Below are 20,611 nucleotides of genomic sequence, written 5' to 3'. Positions count from 1 at the left end.
GAGCTGTCACCAGTTTTGTAGGGAGCTGCAGTGCCTTGGGTCCTCATCCGCCATATTAGGGTGATAAGAGTACTCACCCCTGAGCTTGTGGTTTTCTGAGAGATGTCTATGAAGTACGGGGCACACAGCCTGTCCAGGTGGCTTCTCATTGAGTGTTAGCTATTGCTGCTAGCCACATAACACTTCACAGGTGAGGAAACTGAGGCTTTACGAGAGACCTCATAACTCTCCAGGGGTTATTGTTGGAAAATGGCCAAGCTGAGCTCCAATGCAGATCTGACTGCCCCCAAAATCCACACACCCAGCACTAAGCCACTTCCTCTGGTCAACAGGAGGCATTCCCTTTGGTGGGACTGTGCTGAGACCTGCAGGCTCTAGCCTTCTAACTCCCTCTTCCTTTGTACCAATCCCACACTTGCCAAACAGCCTTCCTATGCCTTCTAGGGATCCTGGCGTCAGAGGGGTGCTCTGGGTAGCAGAAATGTATGACCAGCCTTTAGAAAGGAATATTCCTGACTATTAATCCTAGGATCAATGAATTGACATTGTGGCTAATACATAAGAAGTTTTCACTTTGCTTTTTTATTTTTTGTATCACTCAACCCTGATAACTCTGGGAGCACTGGAAAAATTCAGTTCCTGAACCTGGAAAGCTGGTGCACAGACCTTGCCTGTGGTGACCGTAACAAGGAATCGCCACACTATGCCTTGCCCTCTGGTCTGGTCCGTCTTCCTCCCTTATCCCTCCCTCCGTGTCTCAGGCACTACGGAAGTCCTCTGACAAGGCCCCGGTTCATTTTGCTGTCTGTGTCATTCTATGGCCTTTATGTGGGTTAGTGTTAACGTTCTTCTTGACACTGAAATAATTTTCCATCTTGACAGCTGTTCTTTTCACTCCAGTGAAAAGTTTTAAATATGGTCATTATTCTTGGTCTTTCACAATTTAGAATTTCTCGATATTATTCATAGGAAACCAAGGATTCTCTTCTGAGTGAGGGAAGTGGTAGTAAGGGGATGCCTCTATGAAAATTCTCCAACTCTTAGGGGAGGAAATACTGATATTGAGTTAAATGATGTGATTTATTTGCTTTCTTCCAAGTTTGTGAGAATATTGGAATTATTGTCTGTAATTGGTAGCAATGTGGTGACTGGTTTTTCTTGGGCACTTAAGCTCGGGCCTCAGCTAGGATGTGTTGGTAAAAGGAATACAGCGGGCCTCACCCAGGGCAGAAGCTGCTCTCTTGATCTCTCCAACACCTGGGACAAGCCTTGGCCTTCCCCTGAGGCTCAGAGGAGCATGAGTGTTTGGATAAAACTGGACTTGGTACCTTCTTTAAGACAAAGTTTTCTACCTTTTTTTTTTTTTGGAGGGAGAAGGCAATCCTAGCCAATTTGTTCCAGCCAATGGTAGGCACTACATACATATATGCGGAAATAAATAAAATCCCACTGTGGGTAAATGAAGGAAAAAATGCTCACCCAATCTATTATAAAGGATGATAATTCGCACTTGTGCCCTACTCTAAGTGAATTTAAAAATCCAATCTTTTTGCAAATAAATGGGGAAGTTATTTTCACTTTATAAAGTTAATTCTTCATAGGAAGATTCCTTTAAAGACTGGACATTGGTTTATCTGAAACAGAAAAAATATACAAGCACAACTTTTGATAAATCTTCTTCCCTGTGCCCTGTGTCTATGCTCCACCCACATCATGTAGTTTCTTGTTCCTAAATCTACCATCCCAGTTCATGGCTCTGAGCCTTTGCACAGGCTGATCCCTCCACCGGCAAAGTCCTCCCACACACTCCACCTGCTGGAATTCTACTCGGATTTCCAGCCCCTCTCTGAGTACTAACACTCACGTGGCACTGCTATTCATCTATTAATCAGAATCGATCTTTCCCTCTTGTCCTCCCGCAGCTCTGTTCGTGTTCATTGTGAACACATTTTCTACTTCCTAATTATAAGCTCCACGAGTAAAAGGAACATGGCTAGACTCTTTGTACTTCCCAGGGTGACGTGCCTAGTAACTTGTCTTGCACAGAATGTTCTCACATTTCCCTCCCAGGTTTATAGCAGAGGAGTATATGCATTCTGACTGCTTTAGGATGGAATTTTTTTGAAGCCGTGTTTCATCTTAAAAATTCACGTGAATTTTACATTCAACTCCATCATATAGTATTAGTAATTTTCATACAAAAATGTTTAAATTGACTCCTGCATGAAATTTAGACTCCAGCAATGGCCTCATGGTTCATGCTTTAGCGAGTTACACTTTCTAGTACACGGCCCTTGGGACACACGTTTCCCAGTTGAAAGAGTATAAGTAGAAGCTTAAAAATGTTTATTGAATTGAATTAAACAAGTGTAATGTAATGTAAAGTGAAGTATTTGTTCCAAAAGCCAAATAATTGAGAAGATATAGTCAAGACAGATAGAGGCCGCTTGTCATTAAGAAGCCTAGAATAACATTTCAGAGAAATATTTAAAATAGCATAAGGCCTCCAAAATGCGCTGTACTCACATTTGCTGATGTTCACCCCACCTCCTCCAGTTCTCACCTTCAACTTGTGAAGTGACTGTGTTAATGTTCTTGCAGCCAATTGCTCTGAAAACCTGCAAATGCAGAGTCCCACGAAAGGAAAATGGCCCCCCTACTTCCCCTTGGCAGATTTAGCCTATGAGCTTCTGGACCCATGTCTATTTTCACAGTTATGTTAGAATAAAAGCTGAAAAGACTTTATAAGTAACTGATACCTAGTATTAATATCTTATCTACCTGCTGAGGAAGTATAATTCAGTTTTAATGGACATGTCTAAAAGAGATTTCTAAAATGGGCTGGGAGAATACTAGATTAATAAAAAGCCCTAGGAAATAAGCAAATTGCTGAATTTGAACATATCAATAAATAAAACACTCCTAACACTTACCCTCTGCTGAATAGATACTAATGCTCAGGCACTTGAAGAAATCGTTTCCTGAACAACATTCCTATGGCCCAAAAGATGCTAAATGCCTCCCAAAGTAAATATCTCCATGACAACATAATAATAATGTAATCCAGTGTAATAGAGAGTTCTCTGGGCTCTGTGGGGAAATGTGTTCATACCAGATCCAGGTGCTCTCCGTTATCACCTGCAACTACAATCAATTCGAGAATGGCAAAGTGCATTTTTAACCTGAGCACAGGTGTGACTGTTCCCTTTGCATTCTCCACATATCCTAGCAAGATCCTTATTAATATCTGTGGAATGGAGGAGGGAAGTAGACCAGCACACACAGCTATATGATGGAATTTTCTATCTCTGTAGTAATGCCTCCCCCTACAGCTCTTAAACTCCTCTTCTACTCCAGCATGGCGTACTTGGGCCAAGCATGAAGAGTGCTTTTATATTTTTCTCTCCTTGAGTATTTGCTTGTATTTTTCCTTCCTCGCCTGCTTACAAACCAGCAGGGACATGATTTTCTCTCCTCTGGCTTTGATGATGTAATGGAATGCCGGTGTCCATTGCTCCTTTCTTTACACTTATCAAGCTGCCCTGTTCCTTGCATTGGGGTTCTCTGCAACAGCCATTCTGTCATTTATGGCTTGGCTGTCTTTCCCGTGCTGTCCTTATTCCGAGTATTTTCTGTTGCACTTGGCTGAAATTGTACATATGCAGTAGAATCACTGAACTGAGGAGGATCTGCCTGCTGCTCCCGCAAGGCAAACAGCATCCAGAGGAGCCGCTCATCAAGGATCTGATGATATGCAGTCACACTGCGACTGCACGCAGGTTTAATCAACTCCGCCACAGCCCTAATTCACAGTGGACCCCTTTTGTTTCACTTATCATCAGAATGAACACACACAGGAAGCATTTAGCCCCAACCATTTGTCATCGGCTGCCATGTTAAACATTGATTTTATTTTCCCAAGTCAGAAATGATGAAATCAGCATCTAACATGGCCAGTTATGTTTGCTCCTACCTTTCATTCAGATTCCCTGACAAATTTTAAACATTTTACATTGCATTTAATTTAAGGATTAACTTTGTGAGCTTATAGATTTAAATGTCAGTAAAGGTTAAGAGTTAATTGCACATGAAGCTGACTACATTAAATTTTAAAGTGAGAGTAGTTATTATTAAACACACATGGAGGTACTGCATTAGTTTATTGTTATGATCCACTAACTCATTCATTAGTTAATTTGCTCATTATTCATTTGACATATATTAATGCAGCATTTGGTATTTTTCAGAGAGCTTGAAAATAAAAGGTTAGATATTGACATATGAAAGTGTTTTTAAACTGTAAAACTTCATTAAAATATTATATCTAAAGTACTTTTTGTGTTTCAATTTATTCATTCATTCACAAAATGTTAGGCTCTCACTGTGTATGGCCCAAGCCCTGTGCAAAGAAGTGTGGATTCACAGACAAATAAGAACTAGCCACCCCTCTCTAGAGCTCCAAGCTTAGTGGGAAAGAAGCAGGCACAGAAAAGGAGAGAATTGCTTAAGAAGTCATGGAAGAGGTTATCTCACCCGTGGTACCCTCCTAGGTGGTCTCCTGCTCCATGGGCTCCACAGAAGGTCAGAGGAGACAGACCCAGAGAGAAGAGAAATGTCAGCTCTGAAACGGCTTGAGGTGTTTAGGGATGTTGAGAGATGATAGTGCCTGGAACAGGGATAATAAGAAAACTGACTAGAAAAATGTAAGGAGCAGCCAAGATGTGAAAGGCTGTGGTGACTAAATTTTATCATTCAGTCATGGGAAACCCCTGGCGATATTTGTGTTAAATAATTGCACGTCAAATAAAACTTTTTCACCCTGTGCCGTAGTTTATTGTGTTACTTAATGCAGGTTATTTTATGGTAAAGTTAATGATAGCAATGACAAGTCAGGGGTGATATAATACACCCTCCTTTGGTCTCGCACCTGACTATGCACATTACTGGTCCTTTGAAAGTCTTGGGAGCACTGTTTTAGACTCAGAAGAAATGAGTCCAATTGCCGTCAACAGATTTGTAACCTTGGGTAAGCCACTTGGTTTTTCTGAGATCTGGTCACTTTATCTATCAAATGTGGGGTAATAGTACCACACTGCCAAACTATCTCACAGGATTGTGGTGAGAACCAGGTTAAATAATGTAGATGAATCATTTTTAAGACAGTGGAACATGATACACGTAAAAGGTATTATCATTAACATTATCATTATTATTATTATTTAAAAGCTGAGGTAACCCTGAATTACTTGGCAATTTGTCATCAGAAACAATCTTCTTTCCTGGATCACTAGATATGTAATAGCTAATTTACAAGCATGTAGTGGAAATTTCTTTATTTAAACATCAATTCTTTGACTGAGAATTGACAAAAATGTCTCTGAAGTGAGCTGACTGAAAATAAGCTGATAATAAAGGCCTCAGAGCCTCTGATGTGAATGGTGCCCCTAGAATTCTGCAGTGTGCTACCTGCACAACCACACACAGTGCTTTTGCCAACATAGGAGTTTGACAAGAGAGTGAGGAGGTAATGTGGAAAAGCAGTGTTTGAAGAGATTTGAGTTGAGAATTTTCCAGAGTTGAAGGACATGATTTACTGATCCAAAAGCACACTCAGGGTACTGAACATGATAAAGATAAATACACGCTTTCAGCTCTCCCACTCACTGGCTTTGGACACTGAACAAGATACTTCAACTCTAGGTGCTCTGGTTTCCTTACCTATAACAAAAAAAGAACACTTACCTGATAGGTTGTTGTGAAGTGTAAGTAAGTGAGTTCATAGCAGGCACTCAAAGAGTGTTAGCTACTATTACAAAGGAATGACAATTAGACTGACAGCATATTTGTCCCTGGCAACGATGATGACAGAGAGTAATATGCTAATATCCTTAAAGTGCTAAAGGGACAATAACTATCAACCTAGAATTTCGTTAAGCCTAAGTAAATTGTTATTCAACATTGAGATAAAAAATAAGATATTTTCAGATCAAACTAAGAAAATAAACCCTCACTAAAGAATTATTAAAGGATGTACTATGCAAAAAGAAATGAATTCATAAGGCTTAAATTGCAAGAAACAAAATTCATCATAAAAAGCGATTAAACTGTCTTAATTAGCTATTGAATATACAGCTTCTATGATTTTTTGTGTCAAAAAAGTTTAATAGTAAGAGGGAAGGAGTTGTTCAATGAATAGCTAAAGCATGGTAAAGTCTGTATCCTATACAGGAAGAAGACTGAAATACTGAAAAGCTTTAAGTATATTAGAAAAACATATAGTTAAATATTTACATTTACAAATTAAAAGTAATTTGTCTTGCAGAAAATACAAGATGTAGTTTCCAAATTCGCAGAGGAAAAATTGAAGAAAATAAAAATAAGGGTAAACAAAACAGTACGAAATAAGATGGGAGAAACAAGGCATCATTGTTTGCAAAGCATAAGTCAGGGAACAACATTTCCAAGGGGAGAATGGATAAATAAATGTTTGTATCACTGTTCAATGCTAAACAATAGAGTAAGTCACGTGAATGAACTGGGGCATCAGGTATCAACAGGATAAATTGAAGGAAAAAGCAAGTTGCAAGGTGTATATCGAGTATGATAACATTTATCTAAATTTCTAAAGTATAAAAACATGGGAGGGAAAGGTTAAACTCAACAAATTTGTCTGAAGTTAATATTTTCATGTATTGGTAATTTTTTGTCACAATTTCTCAGACTTATCTGATTCTTTTTATAAAAGCTTAGATGGTTTTGTAACATCTCATGTGCCTGTTTGACATTCTTGTTTGTTTTCCAGATTTTTTTTTTCTTTTTAATTTTAAATTCTTTTTAGCCAAATATGTCAGCTCTGCTCTGCACATTGAGAAGTTTTCATTTTCGCTCCTCCCAGGGCTCCTGAGCAAGGGGGAAAAATGGCTGATTTAACATATGACAACTACCTCTGATTCCAAGGAATGCTGTCTCTTGCCAACCGCCTTAAATCTATCAACAGCTCACAGCCTCACTACACACCGAGCACTGGCATGCCAATGCCATCATAAACTCAGAATGGTTCAGGCTTTGGCTTTAGCTTAATTGCAGATCATACATTTTCAAATTATAATCTAATTTGGACAGTCAGTAACTATCCAAAAATATTGGATTAATTACTCAGTGATTGCTGCCTTTCTTAACAACAGGGATCGCACTGGTTTCCTATCCCTGTAGTCTACTCACTGGGGTAACTGCTAGTGATTCCCCAACTCCCCACTAGGTTTCGCATTCGGCACAGTCTATTTTCAACTATCCCTTATAAATTCATAGAATGTCAGAACTTGGAAAAGAAAGATTTTGGAGACTTGTTGTCCAATGAGCCCATTTAACAAATGAGGAAATTAAGTTCAAGAAGTTAAGTAAATTATCGAAGGCCACACACCCCGTAAATGGTAGCGTCAGGACTTAAGTTCAGCTCTCTTGATTTACACTTGTAACCGCGGGGAATTTCGGGTACATATAATCCATTGTGTATTCTCCAGAGGCTACAGGCACACGGATGAGGGGAAAGCAGGCTGTGCAAACACGGTTGGGCTCTTCTGCCTTCTCCTCTGGTGTGTTCCTTTACGGCAGGAGAAAACTGGTACAGTTGGAAAATCAGGTAAATATTGGATGTTTGGTAGTTTTAAGTGATTAAATTTCCTGAAGGAATCCCAAATGGATACAATACAAGATCCTTAATTTTAATAATCCAGCACTTTCTCATTGAACCCTCTAATCATTTTCTACTATCCAAAGCAAACGTAAAAAGAAAATAAGGATTTCTCAAGTTATAGGTGCAATTACTAAGTGTCAGTTTGAGACCCCAGTCTGAGTAGGGCACATGAGCAGGATTAATGGGCCATCGTATGCAGAAGGGCCAGGGAAAGAGGATACAAAAATGAGAGTTTCCAAATGAGAGGAGAAAAGACTACTTAGCAATTTCTAGAGTAACTTAAGAAGTTTGAGGACTAACCTTAAAAATAAGTAATGTGAACTTCTAGTGTTGGCGAAGATTGAGTAAACCCACTCCAGTCTGTCTCTCACTGATTATAACTAAAACTCGGGACAGAAGACAAAAAGTAGCTGCCTGAGGCTTCTGGGCAGTAAACACAGCAGGGCGGCTGGGGAGGGAAGGCACAAGCTGCGGCCCAGCCCGCCAGGACGATGAAGACCGCCCTGTGCGTCCTTCCCTCCTCAATCTCCAGCTTCGAGCTGATGAGGAGCCAGGTCTGGGAGCTGCACAGTGGGCGTGGGCGGGGCAAACGGAGAGAGCCCACTTCTTTCTAGCCAGAAGGCTGGGGAGAGGACCGCCTGGAGAGGCGGGGGGGGGGGGGGGGGGTCCTCTTTTCTCTCCTCTTTTCTGCTCTGCCTTGTGCCAGCCCCAACTATGAAGTTGCTCTGCTGTAGCACCAGTGGCAGCCATGGCCTGGGCATCTAAATCCCAGAGACCACTCATCTCTCCAGCGAGAGGAACCAGGAAAAGGACCTCCTGTGTGCGCGCACGCGCTCGCTCGCTCTCTCTATTGTGTCAATTCACCCCCAGGGCAACCCCAGGCACACAGAACTGCATGCTAGCACCAGGAGTTAAACCCTGAGAGAAGGGGATCCCTTAATTCTCTCTATGTGCAAGTCCCAGGCTGATGCTTAAGCTGTGCACGTGCAGAACAGACCCAAAAAAGCTTAGCAAATGATTTGAGAACAAAACTGTGACCTATCCTTACTGCCCAAGTCTCAGACAGACCCCTCAGTGGTTCATGCACACAGCCTTTGAAAACCAAACACTGGAACCACTGCCCACACACCGTAAGACAGAACTTGTCATCCAAACCTCTCTGGGTTGTTTGCCTGCTAAGACAAATAAACAAAATTAGCATTATTCAGAGGATTTTAGCAGGACCCAGAGTTTCACAATATAATATTCAAAATGTCCAGGATACAGTAGAAAACTACTCAACATATAAAAACCCAAGAAAATCTGAGTAATTCTCAAAGGAAATGATAATCAACAGATGCCAACCACAAGAGGACACAGATGTAGGAATTATCAGACAGACAGTTAAAAGCAGCTATGTATTACAACCACTGCATACTGTGAGGCAAAGGTGAACACTTGTGAAATGAATGGAAAAATGTAAATTATCAACAGATAAATAGAAACAACAAAAAACAAACAAATGAAAAATTAAGAATGGAAAAATACAATATCTGAAATAAAAAATTTACTAGATGGGCTCAGTAGCAGAATGGACAGTACTGAGAGAAAAAATGATTTTAAAACACATAATAGATGCTCACAGATGTGTGGGCTAATATCAAATGGTCTAGTTTATTGCCAGTGAAGTCCCAGGAGAAGAGAAAAAAGAGATGGGTACAGAAAATATATTTGAAAAAATAATGACTAGAAACTTCCCAAATTTGATGAAAGACACAAATTTACAGATTTAAGAAGGTCAGTGAACTGCAAACTGAATAAACCCACAGAAAACCACACACAAGCACCTCATAATAAAACTGCTAAAGACCAAAGATAAAGAAAAAAAACCTTATAAGGAGCCAGAGAAAAATGACACATTTATAGAGGAACAAGGATTCAAATAACTGTGGCATTCTCATTAAAAATTCCGCAAAACATAGCTGTCAACCCAGAATTCTATATCCTGTGAAAATATCCTTATTTATTTACAGAATAATCCAGTCAGCAATAGTGGAATATACTTTCTTCTCAAGTACATGTGAAACTTTCCAAGATAGACCATGTCCTTGCCCCCAAATAAATAAATAAATAAAAATAACAAACTGAAAAGAGTTGAAATCATGCAAAATATGTTCTCTAGCCATAATGGAATTAAACTAGAAATTAATAAGAAGAAAATATCTGGATAATCCCCAAATATTTGGAAATTAAAAAAACACACTTCTAAATAATACATGGATCTCTCATACATGGAATCTCTAAATAATACATGGAAGTCTCAAAGGAAGTTAGATAATACTTTGAATTGAATGAAAATGAAAATAGCATATGTCAAAATTTTGACTGCAGCTAAAGCAATGCTTAGAGGGAAATTTACAGTATTAAATCTTATATTAGAAAAGAAGAGGTCTCAGATCAATGCTCTATACTTCCTCCTGAAGAAACTAGAAAAAGAAGAACAGACTAAATGAAAAGTAAGTATAAGGAATGAAATAATAAAGAGCAGAAATCAGTGATATTGAAAAGAGAAAAACAATGAAAAATATCAATGCAGTGAAAAGCTAGGTTTTGAAAAGATGAATAAACTTGATAAACCTCTAGCCAGACTGACCAAGAAAAAACGATTGCCAGTATAAAGATGAAAGAAGGATGATTACTACAGACCCTAGAGAAATTAAAAAGATAAAAGAATATGACAACTTTATTTTCATAAACTCTATAACTTAAAGTGGACCAATTGCTTAAAAGATACAAACTATAAAAAAATCATTCAAGAAGAATAAATAACTAGAATAGTATTACATCTTTTGAAAAATCACATTTGTGTTGCAAACTTTCCAACAAAGAAAATTCCAGGCCCAAATGGTTTCATCAAAGAATTCTACCAAATATTAAAGAAGAAATTATACCAATTCTACACATTCTCTTCCAGAAAATAGAAGAAGAGGATACACTTCTCAACTCATTTTATGAGGCCAGTATTATCCTGTTACCAAAACAGGACAAAGACATTAAAAGAAAATAAAACTACAGAATGGTATTTCTCATGACCAAAGATGCTAAAATCTTCAACAAACTATTAGCAAATAGGATTCAACAATATATAAAAAGGATAATGCACTAGGATACAAAGCTGGTTCAACATCAGTAAATCAATTAGTGTAATTCACCACATTAACAGATGATTCATAATAAAAACTCTCACCAAACTAGGAATAGAGAGGAGCTTTCCCAACCTGGTAAAAGCATTTACCAAAAACTCTACAGCTAACATTATCCTCAATGGTGGGAGGCTGGACACTTTCTTTCTCACCATATACATTTCTCACCATATGTACCTTATTTAGTATCATATTGTTAGTTTTAAACAGTTCAATAAAGCAAGAAAAAGAAAAAAAGAGACTAGAAAGAAAATAATAAAACTGTCTATATTCAAAGATGACATGATTATGTTATGGAAAATCCCAAGAAATCTACAAAAGAGGTCTTAGAACTAATGAATAAGTTTAACAAGTCACAGGATGCAAAGTTAATATACAAAAATCAGTTGTATTTCTATATATTAGTAATGAACAGTTTAAAATGGAAATTATCCTTTCCAAAAAATTAAATACTTAAGTATAAATCTAACAAAATATATACAGGTTCTCTATGCAGAAAACAATAAAACACTGATAAATAAAATCAAAGCAGGCTGGTCCAGTGGCGTAGCAGTTGAATTTGTGTGCTCCACTTCAGTGGCCTGGGGTTCACCAATTCGGATCCTGGGCGCGGACCTACACTTCACTATCAAGCCATCCTGAGGCGGTGTCCCACAAAGAGCAACTAGAAGGATGTACAACTATGACATACAACTATCTACTGGGGCTTTGGGGAGAAAAAAGGAAAAAAGGAGGAAAATTGGCAACAGATGTTAGCTCAGGGTCAATCTTCCTCAAAAATAAGTAAACAAATAAATAAATAAATAAATAAAATCAAAGTAGACCTAAATAGAGAGATGTGCCATATTAATGGAAGACTCAACATTGTTAATAAGTTAATTATCCCCAATTGATCTATAGCGTCAACAAAATTCTAAACAAAACTGACAGGATTTTTTTTAGATAGCAAAAAATTGATTCTAAAATTTATATAGAAAGGTAAAGAAACGAATAGCTAAAACGATTTTGTCAAAGAAGAACAAAGTTGGAGGACGCACACTACCTGATTTCAACATTTCCTGTAAAGAAGTAATCAAGATATTGATATTGGCAAAAGGATAGACATGTAGATCCATGGAGCAAAGTAGAGAGCTCAGACATGGGCCCACTGAAATATAGTCAGTTGACTTGGGCAATGATGCAAAGGCAATTCAACAGAGAAAGAATTGTCATTCAGTCATATGCAAGGACAAGGACCTTGACGTTGTATACTTTATACAAAAATTAACCCAAAATAGATTATAAACCTAAACATGAAATATGACACTATAAAACTTTAGAAGAAAACATAGGAGAAAATCTTTGTGACCTTGAGTTGGGGAAATATATCTTAGATATGACTCCAAAAGCATGACTATAAAAGAAAAAATTGATCAATCAGACTTCATCAAAATTTAAAAACTTGCTCTGTGAAAGACAATAAGAAGCTGAAAAAACAAGCCACAGACTGAGAGAAAATGTTTATAAATCACACATGTAATGTGTGACAAACAACTTGTATCCAGAATATGTAAAGAATCTTAAAACTCAACAAAAAGAAAGCAAATAACCCGATAAAAAATGGGCAAAAGATTTGAATAGACACTTCACCAAAGATAAATAGATAGACAGACACCTGAAAAGATACTCAACATCATTATTCATTAGGTAATTCAAATTAGAATCACAAGATACCATTACACTCCTATTAGAGTGACAAAATTTTTTTAAAAAGCTAACAATATTAAGTGCCAGCAAAGATAAGGAGTGAGTGGAATTGTCATATATTGCAGGTGGGCAGGCAAAATGGTACAGCCACTCTGGAAAATAGTCTAGCTGTTTCTCATAAAACTGCATATGCAACAACCATTCAGCCCAGCAATTCCACTCCCGGCTATTTTACCCAAGAGAACGAAACTTAAGTGCATACAAAAACCTACACACAAATGTTGACAGCAGTTGTATTCATCATCTCCAACAACTAGAAACAATCCAGATGTCTCTCAACTGTTGAATGGATAAATACTCTTTGGTACATCCATCCAATGGAATACTACTCAGCAATCAAAAGGAACAAACTATTAATACAGGTAACAAGAGGGATGAACCTCAAATGCATTATGCTAAGTTAAGGGTCAGCATGCTATTTAGTCTACAGGCCAAACCTGGCCACACTCATTTATCTACGTATTGTCTGTGGCTGCTTTCATGCCACTATGGCAGAGTCGATTGTTGCAATAGAGACTATATAGCCCATAAAGCTAAAATATTTACTACTTGGCCCTTTATAGAGAAAGTTTGCCAATTTCTTTCCTTCTAGTGAAGGAAGCTAGACACAAAAGACTATATATTGTGTAGTTCCATTTATATAACATTCTGGAAAAGGCAAAATGATTGGGATGTAGACCAGATCACTGGTTCCCAGGGGTTGGGCTTGGGCACAAGAATTGACTGTAAGGGGTCAGCATTTTGGGAGTGACGGAACCGTTCTGTGTCTCATGATGGTGGTTGTTACATGATTCTATATATTTGCTAAAGCTAACATAACTGATATAACTGCACATCCAAAAAAAAAAAAAGTGAGTCTTTCTGTATGCAAACTAAAAACTAAATTAAAAAAAAGGCAAAACTAAGTGCTGTAAAAATGGTACGTGTAGTAGTTTGGACTTTTTGGCTGCAAGTTGCAGAAACTCAAATGCTTTTTAAGCAGGAAAAAAAGATTCTTCATTGCTCAGGTAGCTGGAAGAGCTCCTGGGGTAGATGACAGACCTAAACGCAGGGCTTCGGGAACCAGGGCTGAGATGAGACCTGGGGATCTCAGGCCAGGCCTCTTCTCTCCACCTGGCTCTCAAGTCTTAGATTCCTGGCTGCTCTCTCCTGCTGGTCTCCTTGTGGCAGGGAGCCTGTCCCCTGGCAGTCTCAGTTCAGTAACCCAGCCAGAGAGGGAGAACCTGTTTTCCTCTGAGTGTTCATTTTTCAGTCCCAGGGTCGGACGGCGGCCTGGCTCCTCGTGGTCACAGACTCACACCTCGATCAGTCACTGCTGCCAAGACGGAGAAGGCACCAGGATTAGCTAACCCCACCTCTGTGGCCAAGGACTAGGGTCTGTTTTTTCTGTTTTTTTTTTTTATTGATGTCATAATAGTTTATACCATTGTGATATTCCAGTTGTACATTATTATTTGTCGGTCACTAGGGTCTGTTTTGAGAAGAAGGGGATTGGAAAGCTTCCGGCGCAGACAAAATCCATCGCAGGCTCAGGACTTCATTAACCATAAATTAATAAAATTAACACAACCAGTATTGTATTTCTGGTCCACATCTGTTTATAGTTGCACAGTTGTTTCCTTACACTAGACCAACACAGATTTGAAAGGCAGCTTAAAGAAAGGTTTTGAGGCATTCAACCCGAGCGGTGTGTGACTTGTAGAACAGGGAGCCAATCTCAATTAAGTGTGAAAATATTTATTTCAGGTCCCAGTGTATTTCAATGAAGTATTGATATTTCAAAAAATGATAAGAAAGAAATGGCCTAACGCTGGTGGAGTAACCCAAATTAAAAGACCTAGCAGGTAGATCAAGACCATATTTCACCATTTTTATGATTCAGCTGTTTTCCTTTGAAGTATCAGTCTTTAAACATTTGGGAATTCTTCTCAAAAAGCAAATCTAGATAGCCTCTCGTTAAAAGATAAAAGATTTTAAAGATTTTCTTAGGAAACCATAAATCATGACGATTGAACTCGATTTACTAATTTTCCTGCCTCTGTGTCAGTGAACTAGAACGAACATTCTCTTTAAATGGAGAGCAGACATACAAGAGCCTTAATTTTCTCTTCTGATGCCGGTGTCTGCTATAAAGAAATCATTAAACAACGTATAAATCCCCTTCCAAAGCAAAGACACATAAGCTTCATTATCTTGTTTTTCTGTTTCTCATTCTGCAGTGTTATTCCAAGGGCTCCACCTGAAGGCGTTCGCTTACACAGAGAAAATCAGACACACACATCTCAAGTCCCTAAATTACCAACCAGTAACAGAAGGAAAAACAAACAAAAGCTGGCTTCCATTTGCCCAGCCTTCTGGTTCATCGAGCAAGGAACACAGCCTCCGCTGCTCGTTGTGGACCTACGTTGATGACTTCTTCCCAGGAGGGAACCGCAAAGAGAATCGTCCACTTCCAACTCTCACACTTCCAACCCCGGGGAAGCGAAAGCACAGGAAGAAATTGGAATGACTTGCGCGAGAGCAACTCTGAACGATTTCAGAGAGGATTTATATCACGTAGTCTCAAGTTTTTAAACCTAATTTAATAAGTATACATCTTTGCAAAATAACACTGTGCATATCAGAACCATTTTTATCTTTTTCAACTGGAAATGAGAGAACAGTTTTCTGTTACTGGCAAAGCCTGTCAGTACTGTAGTAGCTGCAAAGAAGTGAACTCATCCTATTTTTTTTTTCCTAAGTGTTAAAGTTATGTTATCAGATATTTTAAATTTCTTTACCATTCCATTTTAAAATTACAAGTTTAAGTGACATAGGATACTTAAAGCTGAGAATTAAAAAAAAAAAATGTTATTAAGGAAAGTCTCAAAATTATCCCATTAAACTAAAATTATTTTATATTCATATTAAGCAATGCCAATCTGGTACCATCAAGTTCAAAGAAGAAGTGATTCAAGAACTGATCTCTGACTTTTCCTAAAATGTATGGTGGTGTGAGGAGCTGATCCAAATCTTTCCTGTTTTCCAGAATTGAAGACAAAGGCCAATTGTGAGAATGAATGGTACTAAGTACACCCACATTCTAGTTCAAAGAATAATTGGAGGTGTGTCTAAGGGGTTTGCTGATTGACCTTGCTATTACAAAACCTCCATTTCAACCTCAGCCTCCATGAATGAAATGAGATGGCCCAGAGGGAAGAGAGAGAGCCTAGGTGGAAGGCAAGTTTGTGGGCAGGGGGCATGGGGGGGGGGATCAAGCAGTGGTGTGCCTACAGGCTCACCCAGGGTGTTCGACACCCAGAATAGATAGTCTTCATACCACCCTCCTCTCCATCACAAAATTATTTCACAAATGTATCACAAAGTGAAACAAGTAATAATAATGGACAGAAACGAAATGCAAACAGTGAAAAGTGCTTTATTGATTTTTGTAAATATAATCATGCCAGTAAAAAAGTAATAAAAAAAACTAACAAAATATTGAAGAAAAAAGGAAAAAGTATCAAATTAATATATTTTAGTTACACTAGTGCATTTTTTGAAAAAAAGGGAAAAATTTATTCCTTCATATTCGTCTGGCACAGTAATGAATAATATTACAGTTTTTATTTTCAAATCTTAATTTTGTCAAAGCGGATCTTCGAATATTCATGTTTTGCCAGATTTGTCACTCTATCTTCCCCCATGGTTGGTTGAAGAATACTTTTATTGATTTTAATTTCAAAAGCTTTTTTCACATGAAGCAATACATATGCAAATAGGAGCGAAAGTCTTAAGCATAAGGAAAATTGTGGCAGAGATTCATAAAAGTCCCCTTTCACAATAAATTCCAGAAATTACCATACTGATCATGTCATTGCTTCTTTAGGATCTATTTTAGTAGCTTTCAAATGTTGCCAATCAAAAAAATTTCACTAAAATACCTTTACTAGTAAATTCAACATAAATTTATGTCATATTCCATAAAAACTTCTGCAGTTTTTCTTCTGCAAAAATCAGAGTCATTATTTGATCCCTTGCTTTAGAACAAATGTCCAATTCTTGGTAAGAACAATGAGGTGGGTCAATTCTAGCCCAGCAATCTAAGACCAACATCTCTTGTTATTTCTCCTGGCATTCTTCTTTAAAATTTGATATTTTTTTTTCTATGTAAATATCCATTTTCTTATATGTTGTTGGGATGGAGAACTTTTTCTCTACCAACTTAGGTCTGAATGGTCAGGGGCCTGTGAGCTAATTGACAACAGACAGATTAACAGGACAAAAATATATTATGGATGTGTGAGTACTCTTTAGAAACATCTGGGGATATTGGTTTACACATCAGCTTAATAAGGGGAGGGGGTGCTGAGTTAGAGCTTCAAAGGATGGAGGTTCTGATGAAGCCTGTTGACACATTTTTTGGAATATTCCAGTGCCCAAGGACAGCTGCGTCTGTGACAGCCGATTCTTGTAAAGCTCTGTTTTAGTCAGATAAGGGAGGTTCAAATAAGATTTCTTTCTGTATCTGCTGTAGCTCAGCTGTTTTCACTTTGATACCATTTTGGCAGGTTTTTGGTCCCTTCTTCAGAATTTCTGCTTGTTGACTTTCAAGCAACAATTTTAAAGCTTGCTGTTTCACTATACATTGTTCAAGGCTGATCGTGGCTGTTTGCAAATATTTTGGAGTCTGATTAACCTCATCCAAAACTTCATACCAGAAAAAAGATAACTCAGAGAAGAAAAATTTCATGCAACAGAGAGAAATTTTAAGCTAATCCTCTTGGGTCCACATTTTCTTTCGGATTTCACAGTACTTTGAGGATTGAAATTAACTTTTAAAGCTTGTTTTGACTGTGTAGCTCCGTAATGAGCATTCCATTTGGTCTGGGAAGGTCTTCTCACCGTTGTACACACACCCTGCAGTGTTTTCCATCAATGATGTGAGCATTAAATGAATGGAAAAGTTTTTACCAAGATTCCAAAAGAGCCACATGTAAAGCAACACTTCCGAAAGAAGTGAACTCTGCAAAGTTTCAAAGAACGCTTTACACAAGACATACATAAGGACTGGGGGTAATTTCTTTGATGGATGCCTGACACCACTGAGTATCTGCCATAGTTTCAGCTTTGTCGGATCACTGACCACGACAGATGATTATGCCCATCCATCCACTTTCAGTTGTTTCAACATCTCTTCAACAGTTTTCCAGAAATAGCAAAGAAACCCATAAATGATTCCTCTATTTCGGCTTTACCATCTTCAGTACAGATGTATCTGACCACTTTGCACATTTGATCAGTGTGTGAAACATGGTGAGTACTAGCAAAAATATTTCCAAGCATTGTGCTTTTTAAATATATGCCACTACTGAATGGTACCATTGATTTAATGTTTTATTTTCTTTATTATTCTTTAGTCAGCAATTTAAAAAGGAGAATATATTTCAACTCGTTAAAGACAGTATTCAAATTCAGTAAAATATTGCATGTGCAACCTGAAATTTGCACATACAACAGATATACCATAGCTCACAGTCCGCAGTTTGACTCTTCTACATTTTAAACACAAATAAAACTCCAAGTGGCTGCATAGAATAACAGATTTGGAGTTCCCTAATTCTATTTCCTTGTCTTTACAATTGCTGTACCTCCATTATTTAACTCTGAATCACTGTTTAAAAGTAGGAATATGGAGTACCGTAGTGGTTGTGTCCAAATCGAACATTTATGAACTTACTCCAGAAAGGAATCCCTGTGTGTTGGGAGTGAGCTGATTAATGGGTAGTTCTCCAAATTAACTTCCATATAGCATACATATTTATTAAAGGATAAGCAATAAAATGTATTAATTTGAAGCAAACACACACACACACAGCCCAATAATTGTTTAGAACTTAGACCAATAAAAGATATTTAAAAGGAGAAGTATTTTGTCAATGATGTTGTTTAGAAATGCCAGTATGCCAAAAACATACTGACTTACAGTCGGTTCTATTATTGTCTTTAAGTTCTTTACAGATAATGCACTGCTTTATTGCCTGCACCTGAGGTGGACCCCTCCCACCACCCCATCCTTGGTACAGCACTGGTCTCTAATGATTCTCCAGCCAAGAGACTCATTTTTAAGGTCTGTGGTCTTTAAAAGGGGGGAACTGGTTTCTTGTTTCCTGATTGAATGTTTGCTTTGCCATCAGGCTTGATGACATGCCTTGGTGTTTCCAAGTGGGAGAAAGAAAATTAACATAGCGGCATAGCCTGGTGGAGAAAGCACAAGACTGTCCCCAAAGTTCCAAACGTGTGCTTGTGACTGAGGCCCCAGAGTTAGTTATGGTGCCTAGGGAAGTTGTTTGGGATAAGTCTAGATAATGAAACTATACTAGCAAAAGAATAGAAACAGCAAACTGGACAAAGGGCTGCCCTCTTGATAGCAAAAAAAAAGGAAACCAACTTGCTCTGTGCAGCCTCATAAGGACACAACTTTTTTCCATTTCTACCCTGCCTGCCCCAACATCCCTCCCAAGTCTTCCCATCCAAGCCTCTGGAGCCTCAAGCTAGTCTGTGCAAGGTAACACAGGGGAGAAGAAGGAGGGTGGGGAGATCCTTTAAGTTGAGTGTAAGATTGAAATTTCAAGTGGGAAGATTAACTTTTAACAAAGAAAATGACCCTGTCTTAACCAAGCACATTTGACAAGTTATGGAATCAGTCTAAGATGTATCTGAGGGAGGCTATTACCCACTGTGAAAACTGCATGCAAGTAAGGTGTCAATAGAGCTGAATTAGTAGAAGTTTTGGGGAAAAAATAGAAACTTTCATTTTTGTACTTGGATAAGTTAAAATTTCTCACTGGGCCATTTAACAATGGTTGTATTCCATTTGGTACAAGATGCGTTGACACACTTCTGTCCCTTTGCTGTTGCTTGATTGGGAACCTAGAGAGTATATTCCTGACTGGTCCCTGTTCTGTTGTCACTTGTTTCTAGGGCTTGTGCTAGTCTGGCCCATGACCTTCTTTCAGAGATTTGCTCCCTCTGACATTAACCATTGGACTTTGAGTTTATCCCAACATCACCTAAGGTTTTAAGAATCCCAAGAAGAACCATTTAGTTCTTGAGCTGTTTCCAAAGAGATGTGCTGGGTCCACCAGGCACAAAATTCTCTCAGAAACTGGCTCAAAGCTATTGCATGAATCATGGCAACTCGTCCTTCTTCAAATGACATGATTTCCCCTTCTTTTTTTCCAAATTTCTGTTATATTCTATTTCTTTTTGTCTCCATTTGTTCTGCTCTGTATTCCCCAAAGGAGTGCCCCATAATTTTCTTGTGGACTGGATAATTGTAAAGTCTAAATGATTTCTTTATATGTAAATGTCTCCTAAATTATTAACATACTCAAGTCTATCATTTAAATAATGACTAGCCAAGATGGCAGCGTGGGCGGACTCTGAACTCACCTCCTCCCATGGACACAACAGACTTACAACTACTCTTGGAACAATTACCCCTGAGAGAGAACTGAAAACTGGATAAGAGAAACCCCTGCAACAAACGACAGTCCTGAGTGAGGTGGAAGAGGCAGAAATTCCCTTCTGGAGAGAAAAAAAGCCACCTTCACAAGCCACAGTGCATCACAGCTGCCTGGGAGCAACCCAAAGGTATGCAACCCTCCCTGGAGCAGGGGCACCTGAAGTGGGGAATGTTGCCACTATAAGCATTTTTTGGATCCAGCACAACTGAGAGCAGTGTCATAATATCTGGCTTTGCTGGCTACTAACAACAAAGGGAAATACCCTCAGAAAAGCTGGGGGGAAAAAATAAAAAGCACGCACAAATTCACCTGTTTCAGAAAGCAACCTAAAATCACCAGAAAGAAAGGTGCACAGTCCTTTGGTGAAAAGAGACTCACCTGATAGGCTCTGGCTGCATCTTGGTGAGAGGTGACACCTCTTCAGGGACTGAGACATTGGCTGCAGCCACTGTTGTGACCTGGTGCAAGCATGCTGACACAGA

The sequence above is a fragment of the Diceros bicornis genome, chromosome 23, assembly GCF_020826845.1.
Source record: "Diceros bicornis minor isolate mBicDic1 chromosome 23, mDicBic1.mat.cur, whole genome shotgun sequence".
Classification (NCBI taxonomy): domain Eukaryota; kingdom Metazoa; phylum Chordata; class Mammalia; order Perissodactyla; family Rhinocerotidae; genus Diceros; species Diceros bicornis.
This window is presented reverse-complemented; position numbering follows the sequence as displayed.